Genomic DNA, 17,836 nt, shown 5'->3' on the forward strand with positions numbered 1-17,836 from the left:
CCGGCGGGGAAGGTGAGCTCAGCCGACCGGCAGCCGCAGGGCGGCGTGAGGGCCGCGTCCCTAGGCAGTCCCCGCGGACCCCGAGACCCATAGGCCGAGGTCCCTCCGCGTACTCCTCGAAGGGGTTTCCGGGAGCGGGTAAAGGGGCTAGCTCGACCTCCCCGGCTCCGGTCGCCCAAGAGAGAGCTCCCGGTCCCTCATGTCCCGTATCCGCGGGGTCCCTGCCGCGCCCCCAGTCCCAAGCACGAGCCGCGAGGCCTCTCCGGGCTTCCGTCCGCCCAGCCAGCTCCCCCTGAGCCCGGCGTCCTCCACAGCGGACAGGCAAGGGGCGGGAGCCGACGGCCCTGAGCACTGAGGCCCCGAGCGGGAGCGACGCCCCGCGAGCTCATCCAGTCGCCAGCCCCGGCAGCGGCCCACCGCCCTCCCGCCCCGCAGTGGGTGAGCCCGCCCGCCCGCCAGCCAGAACCAGGCAGCGCCTGCTCGTGCCCGCTCCTCACCTGCGACGCGCCCCGGCCCCCTGCGCACCGCCCGGACCGGCTGTGTACACCGGAAGTGACGTCTCCGGGCCGGCCCCGCCCCCGCCCCGGGCTGACGCCGGGTGGCTGAGGACCCAGAGGCTGGGCGCCGACCCCCCCTTTCGCAACTCGCCGCGCGAGCTGGGGACGCGAGCGGCCCTGCACCTCCGTCCCGACCTCCAAGTGGGAGAGCCAGGGTGGGCTCGAGGACCGGCGGCCAGAGCCACCCAGTTTCTCTACTGTGACTTGGCCTCCGGGCGGGAGGGGTCAGCTGAGTCCACACAGATTTATTGTTAAAATTAATTACTGAGAAATTGAGCGTGTATTAGCTGCCTGGCCTTGGCAGGCGCTGTAGGAACTGGATAGTGCCCTCTCCCTCATATGTTTATTCTCCAGCGATGGAAACATAATAATTGTTATCAATGCGCTTGATGATACAGTGCCAGATGAGACAAGGGCTAGGAGGGGAAAGTTGATGAGGGAAGGAGAGAGTCCCCAGACCTAGTGAAGGAGAGTGACCAGAGGATTCTTCCCTCAGGACAAGAGCAGGAGTTAAGGTCCTCAGGTGGGGAGGGTTGAAGAAGCAGGGAGGAAAGGGTATTATTGCAGAAGTAACGGCAGGTGTTTTCAGTGGCTTTGTGTTCAAGAAACCAAGATGATGAGAAAATTTTACTTGAGAGCAAGGGGTGATTTGGCCATACTTGTGGGTTTAAAAGGATTACTTGGGCTATATTGTGGAGAAGGACTAGAGAGGAGAGGCAAGAGTGGACATAAATTTGTATGCCCATGTTAATAGCAACATTATTCATAAAAGTCAAAAAGCTGGAAACAACCCAATGTCCGTCAATGCATGAACTGGATAAACAAAATGAGGTATATCCATTCAATGGACTATTATTTAGCCTTTAAAAGGAAGGGAATTCTGACACATGCTGCCAAAGGATAAACTGAAGACATTATGCTAAATGAAAGAAGCCAATCACAAAAGGACAAATATTCTATAATTCCAATTAAATGAGGTACTAGAATAGTCAAGTTCATAGAGACAGAGAGTAGAATGGTAGTTGACAGGGACTGGGAGGAGGGGAGCATTCAAGCATTCAGAGTTTGTAATTAATGGGTACAGAGAGGGACTTCCCTAAATGATCCAGTTAGGGTTGACTCCATGCTTCCAATGCAGGGGTGCGGGTTCATTCCCTATTTGGATAACAAGATCCCACATGCTGGATGATGCAGCCAATAAATAAATAGATACAGAATTGTGGGTTGGGAAGACGAGAAAGTTCTGCAGATGGATGTGGTGGTGATTGCACAACAGTGTGAATGTACTTAATGCCGCAAAGCGGTCACTTAAACGTGATTAAAATGGTGCATTTTATGTATATTTTACCAAGCTAGTTGGATGGATGTGGAGATCAGTAAGAAGTCTATTTCCTTTTTTTTTTTTTTTTGCAAAAGGTGATCCTCGTTTAGACCAGGACCTGCACATTTTTTTGTTCTTGAAAACATTTGAATATCATGCAGCTTTATTTACTTAAAACTTATACAGATGTAATACACTACTAATATGCTGCTTATGTTATGAAACATACATAAAAAGTTTTGAAAGAGAAGTCTTAAGTTCTAATATTTTCTTCCTTTACTCCAATAGATCGCCTTCTTACTTTAGTGAGTGTGTGACTCTCACTTTGAAAGTCATTCACATACTATGGGAGAGTCAACGGGGAATACAGTCAGTGGTGAACTGGACATGGAGAATCAGAAAGAGGAGGGAATCCTAAAGCTCTCCTGGGTCTCTGGGATGAGCCATGGGAGTGGTAACAGTGCAGGGAAGCTCCTGAAGACCATATTTGGAAGTGAGGAAGAGAGTAAAAAGGTCATGAGTGCCCTTGTGAGCATGATATCATGTGAAAGAGGACACACCAAGTAGGCAGTTGAGGTGGAACTCTGGAGCTTAGGTGAGAGCTGGAGATGTCACTGGGGCTTAGGGGGCTAATGCAGCTAAAAGTGAGTGTAGATTGAGGAAATTATTTATTTATGGCTGTGCTGGGTCTTCATCACTGCATGTAGCTTTCTCTTGTGGTGAGCTGGGGCTACTCTCTAGTTGTGATATATGGGTTTCTCATTGTGGTGGCTTCTCTTGCAAAGCACAGGCTCTAGGGTGCGTGGGCTTTAGTAGTTGAGGAACACGGGCTTAGCTGCCCCATGGCATATGGAATGTTCCCGGACCAGGGATCAAACCTGTGTCCCCTGCATTGGCAGATGGATTCTTTATCACTAGACCACCAAGAAAGTCCATGGTTTGTTTTTTAAGGTGGAGAAACTTAAACATGTATCAGTGTCAGAGAGAAAAGTCTGGTTGACAGAAAGAGGCTGAGTATACAGTAGAAAGATGATGTGATTCATCTTGTGAGGTTCTGAAAAGGCTGGAGGAATTCTAAAATGCTTGGCCATGGGCTTACCTCAGTCTGCAGTAAAGCGTGAGGGGAGCCTGGGGACAGAGGTATGAGGAGAGTGAAAAAGGTCTGAAAGCAGAAAGGAAAAAGGTGGTAGAATTTCTAAATTGTACTGAGGGTCTATTTCAGGTGGACAGAGCCTTCTTTCCTATTTAAGTGACTTGTCCCAGCAGTTTTCAGGTAAAAGTGAAGAAGACGAACAAGGATCCACCTGCGTCTTGAGTAACAGAGAGAGGAGCCAGTGTTACTGACATAATGGGCTGTGGAACTCAAGCTACAGGAGAGGGGATGTGATGTAGGACAGCAGAGTTGGAGGAAGTGTCCCTGGGTGCTGGTGTCACCACACCTATGTAGGCTGGAAAAGGAGTCAGAGATGATGGTGGCTGCAGTGGAAGCAAGGGATCTTAACCACTAGACCACCAGGGAAGTCCCACTGGTGCCTGGCTTCTGAGTGAGCCAAATGTGGCCCCTGCAGTCTCAGGATAAGCCTATTTCTTGCTTGAACGTTCTCCTAGCTCCCATTTTCCTCCTAACTTCTATTACAGACCCCTAAAGCCTCCAGTGGTTATGCCTAAAGGCACCTGGTAAATACTGGATGGGGCTTTAAAGGGGCTCCTCTGGTAAGCTCTGACCCACACACCCAACCACTGTTTCTCACTTCACTCGCGGTCCCAGAGTAATAGCCTGGAAACCACTCATGCCTGGCACCATCTGGGCCTTTCTCTAGACTTCAGTCCTGGGCCAGGAATTTCCAGAGACCCATTCAGCCATGCCTACATTTCTTATTGGTATTTAGTATGGACACTACCAATCATGGGGATCCTTTGGTGGCCTCTGGGGTGCTCTGAGCATCAGACTATCTTGGATCTCCCAGGCTTACCTGAAGACTTTTTGTATTGTGGAAATATCAAGTCTGCTTTGTGAGCACACCTATCTATCATACATACCTTCTAGAGGGTATGATACTTACTTTCATTCGTCCAACACACACAGATATAGAGAGAAAGGGAAAAAAAACCCATGGACCCACCACACAGGTTTGAGACATTTATCACTTCATTCATGGACCCACCACACAGGTTTGAGACATTTATCACTTCATTGTTGTTATCGTTCAGTTACTATGTCCCACTTTTTGTGACCTTGTGGACTGCAGCATGCCAGGCTCATCTGTCCTTCACTGTCTTCTGGAGTTTGCTCAAATTCATGTCCTTTGAGTCAGTAATGCTATAGTATCTAACCATCTCATCCTCTGCCACCCCCTTCTCGTTTTGCCTTCAACCTTTCCCAGCATCCAGGTTTTTTCCAGTGAGTCGTCTTTCACTTCAGGTGGCCAAAGTACTGGAGCTTCAGCTTCAGCATCCATCCTTCCAATGAACATTCAGGGTCAATTTCCTTTAGGATTGACAGGTTTGATCTCCTTGCTCTCCGAGGGAATCTCAAGAGTCGCTTCATGTCACCTCTTTATTCCCAAGCTCCGTTGCAGCAGAGTGCCAAGAAAGGAGGATGGAGCCCACAAGTCTAGAGGTGGAGGCTAGACCCTCCTGGAGCCCCCACATCCTTGGGGACCAAAGCTGTGATCCTCCAGCTCTGCAGAGACGTCTGTGGTTAGAGCCTCAGCGTGCACAGGGGGATGGGTGCCTCAGAGACCACCAGACAAACACCAGAGTTTGCCACTCAGGAAGTCAAAAAGGCCCAGGCCAGGAAACAAGATCTCTCCCTGAATCCACTCGCCCTCCTGTGTTGATTTAGAGGTAGAGTTGGAGCCAGACCCCGTGGAAGGGAAGAGAGCTTCAGAAGTTGTTCTCTGGGAGGAGTGAGCAGAACAGGATGTCAGGAGCCCCTCAAGTGGCTGAAGAGCACTGCGTCAGTGAGATGGGCCAGAGATGCACCTTGGCCTTGACCTGAGATGCCTCCTCTTGTTGAGAAAAACAAAGCTGATTTGCTCAGTCTAGCTTTCCTGAGGGTTCCACATTCCTAACATCAGAAGAGCTGCAGAATAGGAGCATCCCACAGAAAGGGGCTCAGAAGGGATTAGAGAACTGATTTTCTTAAGCAGTCAAAGTTATTACTGTTGGTTTGTGTGCTCTTTTTGCAGTCAAAGCCAGAGCTTCCAGGCTGGGCTCTTACATGTTGGCTTTAGTGGGCATGTCTGAAAGAAGATCCTGCAAGAAAGGAGTTTTCATAGCCAAGTGTTCTTGGTGGCAGTGGTTGGGTAGGGGAGAGGGGCACAGTGGGCAGGGGCTATGGGGAGACCCCCTGAGTTTGGAGAGTAATTTTCCTCCTTCACCTTGTTGGTCTCCCTTGGGCAGAATATGAAAGTTACAAGATGGGCTGTGAGCCCTAGGAATGGTATTGGCATCCAAGAATCCATGGGATTTGGGAGCCAGTCTGAAGAGGGTTGGCCAGACGTTCTGGGCACAGAGCAACTGGCTGACTACTGGGCACAGAGAGAGGCTGGGGCGAGGCCAGCCCCAGTCTGTTGGGTGGTGTGGACCAGGCAGAAAAGGGGCTGAGGGCTCCATGGGTCATGTGCCAAAAGGGAAACTTCTCCCCCAGTCTCCAGATTGTCTCCCTGAGGAAGTCGCTCCGCACGCCTCCCTTTCCCCTGTAATCATTTGAACATCCTGCTGTTCTTTCTCCATCCCCCCTGCCCCCAGCCCTTGCTGGCTGGAAATGACTGGGCTGTGGCCAAGAGGCCCTTGCCAGGTTGAGCCATCTTGTCTCACCCCATCTCTCAGATCCAAGGTTGCCTTTGATGATTCTGAGGGTCTGGGGCTGGCCGGGAGCCTAGGAGATCCCTGATGGGTGGGCTGGACTCCAGGAGTCCAGTCCCTTCCCCCTGTAGCGAGGAGAGAATGCCTGGTACTACATAGGCAGGAGGAGCTGCTGGGGGACTCCTTGAGGGCTCTCCTGGGCTTGGTGAAGCAGAGGGGGGCTGGATGTGCGTGGGGTGAGGGACGGGTAGCTGCTGAATGCCCTAGGGGCCACCCTAGAGGCTATACCCACCACAGTCATCAGCGGTGAAGGTCTGCACAATGGCAATGGATATTTTCCAGAACTCATAGACTGCCAGGGGTCCAAGGACTTAGGACCAGGAAAGGAAGAAAAGATGTGCTGAAGAGGGAACCAGGCAAGATGCTGGTGGAGACAGAAGGTCTTCACAGCCTTGAGGTCAAGTTATCCTGAAAACTAGGGGCAGCTCCAGTCCATTCGATGCTGACAGCCAAGGTCTGTCTCTCCTCAGGTTCTGGTATGTGGACCTGCCGATGGGCACCACCCTAGCTCAGAAGATCCACGCTGTGGTCTTGATCCAGAAAGATGTGCTCTCAGTAGCATGGAAGCATATACACTACCATATGTGAAACAGACAGCCAATAGAAATTTGCTGTAAGACTCAGGGAACTCAAACCGGGGCTCTGTAACAACCTAGAGGGGTGGGAAAGGGTGGGAGGTGGGAGGGAGGTTCAAGTGGGAGGGGACATACGTACACCTATAGCTCATTCATGTTGATGTATGGCAAAAATTAAACCAATATTGTAAAGCAATCATCAATCAATTAACAATAAATATAATAATAAACAAGAAAGATGTGCTCTCAAGAACTGCAGGAGGGTCGTTTGCAGAGTTGATTCTGTGGCCTTGTGATGAGTTCAAACTTGAAAACTTGGGAGTTCTGAACAATTATATGTATGAGAATTCCCTCATACATGTGGTTTGTAAATCTACAAGGGGGCCAAGATTGAGGGTCCTGAGTCCCCCAGATGTTGAAGTTGTGGTTGAAGAAACCAGAACTCTGTCCCCTGTCCTGAGTATGGGTGGACTCTCCTTTTTATCAAGATGTAATAACCACAGCTCATTGTCACTGAAACAAGAGGGGATTTATTAGTCAAAACAAAAAAAGCACTGTGACCACTAGAATGGCTGTCCTTGGCAACGGTCCTGATGCTTGGGAGTAACTTACAGCCTCCCACCCTGCAACTTGTCTGCTCCCTCTGGGCTCAGTGCAAAGGAGCACCTCAGGGTGCTCAAGGAGGTTGTTTCCTCTATTTCTTTCTTTCTTTATTCAATATTTATTTTTATTTATTTATCTATTTGGCTTTGCCGGCTCTTAGTTGCAGCACGCAGGATCTTTAGTTGCGGCATGCAAACTCTTGGTCATGGCATGTGGGATCTAGTTCCCTGCTGCTGCTGCTGCTGCTGCTGCTAAGTTGCTTCAGTCGTGTCCAACTCTGTGGGACCCCAGAGACGGCAGCCCACCAGACTCCCCTGTCTCTGGGATTCTCCAGGCAAGAACACTGGAGTGGGTTGCCATTTCCTTCTCCAATGCGTGAAAGTGAAAAGTCAAAATGAAGTCGCTCAGTCGTGTCCAACTCTTAGTGACCCCATGGACTGCAGCCCACCAGGCTCCTCCGTCCATGGGATTTTCCAGGCAAGAGTACTGGAGTGGGGTGCCATTGCCTAGTTCCCTGACCAGGAATCAAACCCAGGCCCCTACGTTGGGAGTGTGGAGACTTAGCCATTAGACCACCAGGGAAGTCCCCTCATTTCTTCAACATGTAATGCCAAAGTCTTCCAACCCAACAACTCTGAACTTGTTTAGGTCTCCATTCAGATTTTTTTTACATGTGGATGCCCTCTAGTTGCAGCTTCCCAGGTGGCGCCAGTGGTAAAGAACACACCTGTCAATGCAGTAGACATAAGACACGCAGGTTCGATCCCTAAGTCAGGAAGATCCTCTGGAGGAGGGCATGGCAACCCACTCAGTATTCCTGCCTGGAGAATCTCATGGACAGAGGAGACTGGCTGGCTACAGTCCATGGGGTCACAAAGAGTTGGACATGACTGAATCAGCTTAGTGTAACAGAGGTGTAACACACACCTTCTAGTTATTTCATTTAGGGCATGTCAATTGGGTCTTCAATTTCTAGCAAGCAGGGACAGTAAAGCTGCCACTGGCTGAGTTTCTGGTGTCAATGGTGACTTGAACAACCTTGGGCACTGGTCACAGAGCCTGGGTCCCACCCAAGAGATGGACTCAAGTTTGATGTAGGTGCTGGATGGTAGGACCGCACACACCAGATTCCCATGATCAGACAGCTGGATGCCTCCCGTGTGGAATGTGGGGCACCAGGTATTCAGCTAGGTCAGGGAGCAGCGTGTGTGAGCGCTGAACAGCCAAAGGGCTTTTCCCCCACTCACTCCACAGGGAGATGGGCTGAGGGCCCAGAGTTCCAGTTTTCTTGGTTTTCTCACTGCTCGGCAGTGTTGTGCCTAACCTTAACCTTAACCCACACAGCTGCCAAATATTCATGTTTTCCATTTAGGGGCAAAACTGGGCAGAACCAAATACCACTTTGAAGCCAAGTTACTAGAAATATTTGAGAAAAGGCTGAGTTTGTAAACTAAAATTTGGCTCTTAACCTACAGTGATTTCACTACCATGAAACATTGCTGTTACAGTGCAAAATAATGAACTATGCTCACTCTACATTGCAACAAATGAGTCTGGGAAGCTCTATCCAGTTCTGAGATTACAATGAGGCTCTCAGAAGAAGCTGATGAAACTAAAAGCCACCTTTGACTTACAAGAATCATTGAGGGAATTCCCTGATGGTTAGGGACTTGGCTGTTTCACTGCTGGGGCCAGGGTTTGATTCCTGGTTGGGGAACTTAGATTCCATAAACTGAACCATGCAGCCTTCCTACCCATCCAGAAAAAGAGATTGGACTTATTGAAAAGGAGCCAGTTCACCTTAAACATATATGGAGAAACCCTGAAAGTAAAACCTTATCTCACATAAAGCGTATTAGATCAGTAAGAAGAAATGGGATTACTTCTCAAAAATTCTGTGATCTCATCAAATGAACAATGTTGAGCGGTTTCCACTTTTGCACAGGCACGTGCGTACTTGCTAGGTTGCTTCAGTCATGTCCAGCTCTGTGCGACACCATGGACTGTCGTCCACCAGGCTCCTCTGTCCATGGGATTTTCCAGGCATGAATAGTGGAGTGGGTTGCTATGCCCTCCTCCAAGGGGTCTTTCTGACCCAGGGATAGAACCTGCATCTGTTACAACTAACCTGCATTGGCAGGCAGCTTCTTTACCACTAGCACCACCTGGGGAGCCTAGGTATAGGCAGATCCAAGACAACCATGTGTCCAGAATCTGTCACAAGCTTGGTCCCCTCCCAGAACAGGCCGCTAGTTGTGGGGCTCTTTAAGTTGTTTGAAAGCATGACCTCAAGGAAGCCTCTAGGAAGCCTTCTCTAAAATCCAAAGCTCTCTGTTTTCCCAGTCATAGTATTTACCTCCCAAAGCAGTTATGTTTTGCCCCTCCTGAACTCTGAGCTTGGGTGATATTCATCTCATATTCAACTGTAGCTGCAGCACTTGGCACTGCATACAGCAAACGGCGGGCATTCGTGAGGTAACTTGCTCCTTTATTCAACAAGTTTCTAAGCACCTACCACAGGCCAGGCACAGTGCCAGGTACTGGGGATGGAGTGGCAAATAAGACAAAAGCAATCCTTCCCCACAAGCAAAAATGATGAAGATGAAGATAAAAATAAACCTTCAAGCACAGTGAGGACACATTGTGGTGAAGAAAAGTAGTCAAGGAGACCTTAACACATTCTGGAAGGATGTGGAAGGCATCCCTGAAAACGTAATATTTAAACTGACATTTGAAGAATGAGACACAATTAGTTGGGAAAGAGACCTCCAGGTGAAAGGAACAGCAAAGGCCTTTGGAATTTGACTCATTTTGGAATCTGGCACTAAGGGAAAGCTAAGGGTAGTTCTCCAGGGACTAGAGCGTGTAAGACAGCCTGGGAAGGATGGAACACTTTCTTAAGAGAAACAGGAAGTCACTGGAGAGTTGTAAAAATTCGTGTTTCCATAGCACTGGGGCAGTGAGGGCAGAGGCAGAGGGAGTCAGCAAGGCACTCAGGGGTCTGATTTGACCTCAGAGGGCAGAGCAATAGAGAGAATCTAAGGTCCCCTTCCATATAGCATTTTAAAAAATTATTTATTTGCTGTGCTGAGTCTTAGCTGTGACATGTGGGATCTATTTCTCTGATCAGGGATTGAACCCAGGTATCCTGCATTGGGAGTGCAGAGTCTTAGCCACTGGACCACTAGGGAAGTTTAGTGTTTATAATGATATTTAATTTATATAAAGTATACAAATCTTAAGAGCGCAGTTCAAATTTTCACTTATGTTCTGTACCCATCACTCCAGCCAAGATATAAATACATTAGCAAGCCCTACCTCCTCCAAATGTAACTACTAAACTCCATCATCATAAGTTAGTTTTGCTTTTTTATGAGTTTTATATAGATGTATGTAACTGTACAGTATATACTCTTCTGTATTTGGTTTCTTTCACTCATATCGTCTGTGAGATTTATGTTGCATAAAGCAAGTTCTTATTTTTTTCACTGTATTCTATTGTATACCATTATTTGTTCATTCTACTGTTGCTAGACATTTATTTCCAGGTTTTGGCTATTATGACTTATACTATGACATTCTAACATGTCTTTTGGTGGACATAAGCCAATCATTTCTACGGGGAATATACCCAACAGTGAAACTGCTGGTCATAAATATACAAATATAGCTTTTTATTTTTTCGTATTTAGTTTTAACAGATCCTGCTCCTTTGTTTTTCAAAATGGTTGTACTGATTTACCCTTCTACCATTAAAGTGTGAAAGTCCCAGTTTCTCCATGTCCTCACCAACACTTGACATGACATCTTTTAAAGAAAGTTTATGTCAGACTGCCTTGGTGATAGAGTGGATAAGAATCTGCCTGTCAATGCAGGGGACACAGGTTCGATCTCTGGTCTGGGAAGGTTCCATATGCTGTAGAGCAACTAAGCCCGTGCACTGCAATTATTGAGCCCTTGAATCGCAACTACAGAGGCCTCGTGCCTAGAGCCTGTGCTCCACAGCAAAAGAAGCCACCACAGTGAGCTTATGCGCCGCAAACAAAAGGTAGCCCCAGCTCACTGAAACTAGAGAAAGCCCTAGCAGCCATGAAGCAGCAATGGAGACCCAGTACAACCAAAAATAAATTAAATATATATATATTTATATATATATAAATTGGAGAAGGCAATGGTAACCCACTCCAGTACTCTTGCCTGGAAAATCCCATGGACGGAGGAGCCTGGTGGGCTGCAGTCCATGGGGTCGCTAAGAGTTGGACACGACTGAGTGACTTCACTTTCACTTTTCACTTTCATGCATTGGAGAAGGAAATGGCAACCCACTCCAGTGTTCTTGCCTGGAGAATCCCAGGGACGGGGGAACCTGGTGGGCTGCCGTCTCTGGGGTCGCACAGAGTTGGACACGACTGAAGCGACTTAGCAGCAGCATATATATAAATGTTTAATTCACTCTTGTGGTGGTTTGAATGGCATCTCATTGTGCATTTATTTTTATTTTGGCTGGCCGTACAGCTTCCAAGATCTTAGTTCCTCAACCAGGGATTAAACCCAGGCCCCAGCAGTGAAAGTGCTAAGTCCTAACTACTGGACCACCAGGCAAGTCCCTCATTGTGGGTTTTTTTTTTTTTTTTCCCAAATTTTATTTTTTTGGGCTGTGCTGGGTCTTCATTGCTGCTCATTCTTTTCTGTAGTTAGTGGGGGCTGCTTTCTGGTTGTGGTGTGAGGGCTTCTCATGCTCGTGGCTTCTCTTGCTGAGCACAGACTCTAGGGCACTGTGGGCTCAGTAGTTGTGGCTCTCGGGCTCTGGAGCACAGTCTCGGTAGCTGTGGTATACCTGCTTAGTTGCTCCACAGCATGTGGGATCTTCCTGGACCAGGGATCGAATCTGTGTCTCCTGCATTGGCAGGTGGACTAATATTACATAAAGCAAGTATCTTCTCCTGGGCTGTGGCTTTCATTTTCACTCTCTTGACATCTTTTGATAAAACATGTTTTTAGTTTTGATGAAGTCCAGTTTCTCTTTCATGGTTATCACTTTTTATGTCCTCTTCACCCACTCCAAGGTTCTGAAAACATGCCCTTATTTTTTCTCAGAAATGTTTTGTAGTTTCCTGTGTAGAGGTATTGCACATCTTTCATTAGAATGCTAGACATTTGGTTCTTTAGTACTATTATAAAGGATAATATTTTAAATTTTCACTTTCCAATTACATAGAAACAAGTGATTTTTGCAGATGCTGATAATTCACTTATGGGAGCAGTTTGTAGATAGGTTTGGATTTTATACATATCTCACTGTGTCATGTTAAAAATAATTATTTTCTCTTTCCCCCAATCTTTATATGAATACCTTTCTTCTTCATTCTAGCTAGAACAGCCAATGCAATGCTGAATATAAGTGATGGTAATGGATACCAATCACAGGAGGAGTGTTCAGCGTTTCACTATTATATGTAATGCTGGTGTACATTAAAAAAATACATTTATATTTTATTTGGTTGCTCTGAATTGCAGCACGAAGAATCTTTGATCTCCACTGCAGTGTGTGGAATCTTGTTGCAGCATGCAGGATCTAGTGCCCTGAGCAGGGACTGAATGCAGGGCCCCTGCACTGGGAGCTTGGAGTCTTAGCCACTGGACCACCAAGGAAATCCCCGCTGGTGTACATTTTTTGTATCTTTTATTAAACTAAGAAGTTCCCAACTATTTCCAATTTTTTGAGTTTTTAAAATTTCCTCTTCCGTTTTGAAAAGCAGAAGACTGTGTGCACAGCCCATTTGTTCACAGGGGTAGAGAGAGGGTAACTTGTGAAAAGATGTCAGCCTGTTCATTAGGTAAACGGGGGCTCATGCCAGCAGTTTGGGGATACTGCCAGCCTTTCCACCAATGGTCTCTGTGGGCTCAGCTTTGCCAAGTCATCTGTGGCTGGCTGTTACAGACATTACTTGCACTCACTAACACTTGATTCTATACTTCCCGGCCTCTTAAGTGTGAACAAGGTAAGTTTTAATTGGAATAATGCAAAAATGAGCGTGTCTGACAGCTCCTTTCTATTTCTGGGAAAAGAAAAAGCAGCTAGGAATAGACACCAGGATAGTGGTCTATCTCAGCTCAGTGGAAGTCTGAAGACTCCAGGATTTCCAGATTTAAACCAAGGAGCAGCTGGAAGGAAAAAGTAAGCTGGCCCAGACATGAGGTATGTTTTGAGTGTTAAGCCACAACCTGGGATGATGAAAGCTGCAGAGCAAACCCATTGACTGTCTGGGATGGGACTTTCCTGGTAGGCCAGTGGTTAAGAATCCATGCTTTCACTGCAGGAGGCAAGGGTTTGATCCCCTTAGGCATGGGGAACTAAGATCCTGCATACTGCACAGTACAGCCAAAAACAACAACAACAACAACAACAACAACAACAAAAAGACAGTCCTGGAAATCAGACACTGAGAGGCATCTGACCGAGGAATATACCCAGGAGTGGTTATAGTAAATACGGACAAGGTTGGCATTTCTTGCTTTGTCAAGAAGCCCTTTAGATACTTGCAGAGGACAGCCCTGAGATTCTGATCATACACAGCTACAGATAAACCCAGTGCCAGGTTTTGAGCAGCTCCAACGCCTAGTCCTTCCCAGAGTCGAGCCAGATCTCCAGGCTGTCTGGAGCAGTAGCAGTGCTGGATGTGGACTCACTCCTGCCAAACACCAGCTAGCCACAGAAGCAGAGGTGTGCTCCTGCCCTGCTAGCTCTCAGCCCCGAAACTTATTTTTAGATCTGTGACTCAGAGGTCTAGACCAGGACTGAGACCTTGGGGAGACAGAAGCCCTGCTCATTTGTTGGCTCTTGCGAGTAGCATGGGTCTGGCTGTTTGACACCATGAACACATCCATTAGAGACCTCAGCTGCAGTGATATGATTTCCAGTAGGACAGTCTCTTGAGGCCTCCATATTAGATGCCTTCTCTAAGACATGTGATATAATCTGGCAATCAGACTTGTATTCCCAAAAGCTCATCCTGCTTACTGCATAGAAAATGAATGGCAGGGGTACAGTATGGATGGAGGGTGGCCAACGAAGAGGTTATTAAAGTTGTACAGGCAAGAGTTGACAGTGTTTCACACTCGAGTAGAGGCAGACAGAATTATCAACTGCAAACGTTTACCTTCTTTTTCCTTTAAGACTACAATTGATGCTTTCGAATTGTGGTGCTGGAGAAGACTCTCAAGAGTCCCTTTGACAGCAAGGACATCAAACCAGTCTATGCTAACGGAAACCAACTCTGCATATTCATTGGAAAGACTGATGCCGAAGCTGAAGCTCCAATGCTTTGGCCACCTGCTGCAAAGAACTGACTCATTGGAAAAGACTGATGCTAGGAAAGATTGAGGGCAGGAGGAGAAGCGGGCAACAGAGGATGAGGTAGTTGGATGGCATCACCAACTCAATGGACATGAGTTTGAACAGACTCCAGGAGATGGTGAAGGACAGGGAAGCCTGGTGTGTTGTAGTCCATGGGGTCACAAAGAGTTGGATATGACTTATCGACTGAACAACAGCAACCTTTAAGACTACACTAAATATGAAACGAGTTGCCCATCCAGGTTCAATGCACGATACTGGATGCTTGGGGCTAGTGCACTGGGACAACCCAGAGGGATGGAATGGGGAGGGAGGAGGGAGGAGGGTTCAGGATGGGGAACACATGTATACCTGTGGCAGATTCATTTTGATATTTGGCAAAACTAATACAATTTTGTAAAGTTTAAAAATAAAATAAAATTGTAGTTGGAAAAAAAAAGACTACACTAAATAGTCAGTAAATGACTAAAATAATATTTAGAATATAAATACAATGGGGCAGGGAGGATTCTGTGAGGTATGTTTCAACAAATTTCTGGACTGATTAGAACAGATGGAAGAAGTACGGTGACCCAGGGAGGAACAAAAGAATGCGGACACAATACTCTAAGGTTGCTGTTGTGCAGGAGGAGCTGCTTGCCTGAAACTCTGAAATGCTTCAGACTCTGAAGCAGCAGGTAAGACAGACGGCAAGCATGAGAAGGGGGTTTGAAAACAGGAAAACTAACCTAGGGTGTGTCTGCACAACAAGCAGTGAACAATTTTGTTTCTTAATGCTTTTAAAGTGACCTACAATTAGACGACACACTCCTAGGAAAAACAAACAATGAAAGGAAGATTCTTTTCTGCAGGTACAGAGTATTTGTGGATCTGAAATCACTGGCACCGCTGAATGAAGCCCTTGGGAATTCAGAGACCTCAACAATAAAGATACACCTGAAAGTATTTGTTGTTGTTCATTGTTGTTCAGCTGCTCAGTTGTGTCCATGGACTACAGCACACCAGCCTTCCCTGTCCTTCACTGTCTCCTGGAATTTGCTCAAACTCATGTCCATTGAATCAACGATGCCATCCAACCATCTCATCCTCTATTGCCCCCTTCTCCTCCTGCCTTCAATCTTTTCCAGAATCAGGGTCTTTTCCAATGAGTTGGTTCTTCACGTCCAAAGTATTGGGGCTTCAGCTTCAGCATCAGACCTTCCAATGAATATTCAGGGTTGATTTCCTTTAGGATTGACTGGTTTGATGTCCCTACTGTCCAAGGGACTCTCAAGAGTCTTCTCCAGAAGGAAATGGCAATCCACTCCAGCACTCTTGCCTGGAAAATCCCATGGACGGAGGAACCTGATAGGCTATAGTCCATGGGGTCGCAAAGAGTCAGACACGACTCAGCGACTTCATTTCACTTGTGTGTTTTCATTCACTTCCCCTACCAAGCATTAATAAAGACATTCAATTAAAAAAAAAAAAAAAAGAGTCTTCTCCAGCACCACAGTTCAAAAGCATCAATTCTACAGTGCTCAGCTTTCTTTATGATCTAACTCTCATGATAAAGATACACCTTAGAGCATTTGTCAGATGACAAATCCTGGTGACACCCAGAGCTCCAAGGCAACTCTTCTGCTTCCTTCCAGTGAGAGGTAAGAAAGAATTCTCAGATATTTGGATAAAGTCTACTACAGGAAGTGTACTACCAAGATTAACAATCCTGGTAAAAATACCTAAGAAACACAAAAGTTTGGCTTGACAGCTTTTACATTTGAGTAAGAGGGAGATTTAGTGAAAGAACAGAGTGGGTGGCATCAAAGATATTATCTAAGAAGTAGAAAGAGAAAGCTAAAGGAAAGATACGAATCTTTAAGTAAAAAGGGTCTACATGGGAATTCCCTGGTGGTCTAGTGGTTAGGATTCAGTGCTTTCACTTCTGTGACCTGGATTCAATCTCTGGTTGGGGTACCCCCACAAATTGTGCCCTGCACCACCCCCCCCCAACCCCCAAAGAGGAAAAAACACATCACCTATCATGGAAAAAAAAATTAAATTGGCATCAGACTTAGCACCGCTGCATGTTAGATGAACAGTCAGCAATTGAGCTGAGAATGATTTTTATATTTTTATATTTTATTTTTATATTTTAAAAATAATAAGTAAATAATAATAAGTAAATATATTAAAAAAAATAAGTTAAAAAGAGGAAGTTGTGACAGAGATCTTACAGTAAGAATTCTAGCAAACAAGAAAATGGAAAACATGACATCCTAGAATCTGTGACTTTAACCCAGGAGAGCAATGAAGAGGAATCCTAGGATCCTAACTTTCCTGAAGATCTCGAAAGCAACATGTTGGAATTTTAGCAGGATGGCAAAAGATTATAGGATGATGGGCTTTAGGGAAAAAAAGGAGCCTTCGTAAGCTAAATCAAATGATAGTTCAAGGTTAAAGGTTTGGGAAAACTTTATTATGTGATAAAGGCAACAAATACAAGCCAAATAGAACATTCAGAAACTCCAGGAAAACAAAAACCTATAGGATAAATAATGATTCAAGGAAACAATGGTCTAAATGAGATTTAAAAATTGGTGAGCTCAAAAAAAAAATGGAATAAATTCCAAGTAACAGAGAATATATACCAATTGTGCAAGAGCCATTCAGAAATTCTATGGAAAAATACTGTAAACAAAACCAAAACTATGATAAAATACAAATTTCAGGATAGTGATTTCTTTTTGGTTGAGGCAGAAGTGAATGGAAGAGCTTTCCTGGTGGTTCAGATGGTAAAGAATCTGCCTTCAGTGTAGGGACCAGGTCCCATCCCCAGGTTGGGAAGATCTCCTGGAGAAGGGATTGGCAGCCCACTCCAGTATTCTTGCCTGGAGAATTCCATGGACAGAGGAGTTTGGCAGGCTACAATCCATGAGTTGCAAAGACTCAGACTAGAGTGAATGACTAACACACACACACAGAAATGGAGTAGGGGAGTGGTAATATATACATGCAGGTTGTTGGTAATGCTCTAATTTTGGGGTTAAGTGACAGGTTCATTTATTCATGTTACAGGTCACATATCCTTCTGTATATATTAAATGTGAAAAAGGTAAAGGAAAAACAATCCAGAAGTTGAAAAAAGGCAAGGTCCAGTCAGGAAGCAAATTAAAATGGAGATGATTTGGGCTTTCCTGGTGGCTCAGTGGTAAAGAATCTGCCTGCCAATGCAGGAGACGTGGGTGATCCCTGATCCAGGAAGATCCCACATGCCATGGAGCAACTTAGTCCATGCACCACAGCTACTGAGCCACTGGGAAGTCTCAACTACTGAGCCTACGTGTTGCAACTACTGAAGCCTGTGCACCCTCCAGCCTGTGCTCTGCAACAAGAGAAGCCCATGCAGTGCAGTGAAGACTACCCTGTTCTCTGAAACTCGAGAGAAGCCTGCACAGGAACCAGGACCCAGCACAGCCAAAAATAAAAATAAATAAAATTTAAAAAATAATATAGTATAGATGATCCTAAGAAACTGATGGAAATTCAGAAAAAAGATAATCCATTTAATCTT

General features: G+C 46.1%; 1 protein-coding gene across 1 annotated transcript in view; it reads right to left on the reverse strand.

The window, feature by feature from the left end:
- The window catches only part of KIAA0355 (KIAA0355 ortholog), an 84,867-nt gene extending 84,287 nt beyond the window's left edge, over positions 1 to 580 (reverse strand). The window contains exon 1 of the mRNA XM_027515968.1: positions 498 to 580. The gene's annotated coding sequence lies outside the window, so the exon portion shown is untranslated. The remainder of the gene's footprint in view (positions 1 to 497) is intronic.
- Between the last annotated feature and the right edge of the window lie 17,256 nt (positions 581 to 17,836).

Source organism: Bos indicus x Bos taurus, chromosome 18 (genome assembly GCF_003369695.1).
Source record: "Bos indicus x Bos taurus breed Angus x Brahman F1 hybrid chromosome 18, Bos_hybrid_MaternalHap_v2.0, whole genome shotgun sequence".
In the NCBI taxonomy this organism is placed as follows: domain Eukaryota; kingdom Metazoa; phylum Chordata; class Mammalia; order Artiodactyla; family Bovidae; genus Bos; species Bos indicus x Bos taurus.